This window comes from Octodon degus, unplaced genomic scaffold (genome assembly GCF_000260255.1).
Source record: "Octodon degus isolate 3935 unplaced genomic scaffold, OctDeg1.0 scaffold00270, whole genome shotgun sequence".
In the NCBI taxonomy this organism is placed as follows: Eukaryota; Metazoa; Chordata; class Mammalia; order Rodentia; family Octodontidae; genus Octodon; species Octodon degus.
The window spans coordinates 36,156-38,185 of record NW_004524846.1 but is presented as its reverse complement, the minus strand read 5'-3'; the positions used below and the strand labels follow the sequence as shown (position 1 = coordinate 38,185).

Sequence of the window (2,030 nt, the reverse complement as noted above, 5' to 3'; positions counted from 1 at the left end):
TTATCTCTTCATTTTTAATGTCTTGTAATAAAAAAGTGAAATTCTGTTACTAACACAATCATATAGCAAACACACAAGGTATTTGTCAACTATAAACAATGAAGAAATGACATGTCTGTCTTCTGGGGATTTTATTTTGATCACATCAAGAACTTATAGTGCATGCCATCCTTACTTTAGTATCCATTCAAAGAATGTTCACTGTAATATAATCTGTGAAGTATGAATAAGGCTGATAACTATTCTCAACTGGTAATATTCACTTCATAATTATTGTCTGGCTTCTGTTACTTATTTTTCTTGGTGTTAGTCACTGAAAATGAGAAAAGTAAGACAGTGCACAAGAAGCCCTAGGACTCAGGGGTAGTTACCATGGATTGGTAGTTACCATGTGGATAGAAATAGTCATTATTATTAAAAATAATAATGCATTGTTGCATTTTACTAACAGAGTAGATCTTAAGTATGTTTACTACCGAGACATGGTAACTACAGTGATGGCTATGTTAATTAACTTTACTGTGATAGTCATTTCACAATATATATGCATATTAAAATGTCTTGTTATATACCTGAAATGTATGCAATTTTTGTCAATTGTGCCTCAAAAAATCTGGGGGTGAATAGAAAACAGAAGAAAAACCCTAGGAAACAATTTGATTTTGAATAATTAGGCAACACTGTTATATTTCTTGCAGCTTTTGTTATTTGATTTTTTTATTTAAATGGAAAGAATGCCAATTCCACTGTATTGGCCTAATTTAAAAATAAAATGAGAATGAGGCTGAGGTCAGGTACAAAGGAAGAGGGTTAAAATCTGTGATGACAAAGTTCCCTCCAATGCTCTGCTGCAGTCTTTTAGCACTACAGGGCTGTGACCCAAACACTGACAGTGACTCCAGCTCTCCACTGGTGTGGCCAGTGACTCTTCAGTTACTGTGTGATGATGCCTACCAGGTTGCCTCTAGGAGGACTCATGGGGTCAGGAAAGAAATTTACTATGGGGGCAAAAAGCTGAGTTCTTTGAGAATAGGTGTAACAAACATCTGAAAATCTTAAAGCTGTAGAACCTGAACCAGATTTGAATGGAGCAGAAGCTAGGAGCTGGAACTCTTTTGCTCTCCTGGGTCTGAATGATCCACAATCATATAAAGATCATCTTACAACTATTTTAGAGCACAAAGAAGACTTAATGGGGCCTTTTTGTCAAACCTGTGCTTTTTTAAGAGATACTTACAGTGACTCAGCATGTAATCTTTCAAAGGTCAACACAGCTTCAGTGGCCAGAAGTCATCAAGTCTCATCTTTGGAGCACAAGATGTTCCTGGGTTCCCACCACATAAGTACTGAAACTTATATAACCCATCATGAACAAGCTGATGGGCAAATCATGGACATGGCTCTTCCTCCTGTAGATTTTTACTTGGATTATCCTTTGGAGTTTAATCATTCTTATAGACACAAGACCAACTATTCCTCACAATGTCATAAACCCAAAATGAATTTCTTGACATCCTCCTCTCTCTTTTCCTTGTTTTTGCTGAGTCCATATAAGACATGTATTTCATTCAGTTCTGGATCAATGGATGTTCTCTGTGAACCCTGTCATTGGAACCATCCCAGAGTCCTTCTTGGTGTCATCTGTTATTATGTCTACATGATCAGAGTCCACATCGTAAGTAAAGAAATCGTTCGAATAGGTCTTTGATCTCTGACCACAAAACTTGTATAAGCAATGATTTTTTTCAGTGGAATAACATACAGTGCTCTATCTGAGAAGTCCTCTTAAAGAAGTTTCCAGGTTTGACATCGACAGTTGAAAGCATTCAACCTACTGAATTGTGGTTCACTGGCTCTTCCATCAGCCATACTGCCATTGCATGTCGAAACTCTACCCCCAAACGTGTAGATCATAAGTTTTTTTGTTTTTTTTTTCTACAGTTTTATTGATAAACATATAGCAATGAGACAGTTTCAAATCAAATCAGAAGTACAGTTTCAACAAATAATACACTGCATATATTCTTCTT

The 2,030-nt window shown here is 36.3% G+C and overlaps 1 pseudogene; it reads right to left on the bottom strand.

Annotated features, from left to right (window-relative positions):
* Positions 1 to 933: 933 nt before the first annotated feature.
* The window catches only part of LOC101584782, a 6,416-nt pseudogene continuing 5,319 nt past the window's right edge, over positions 934 to 2,030 (bottom strand).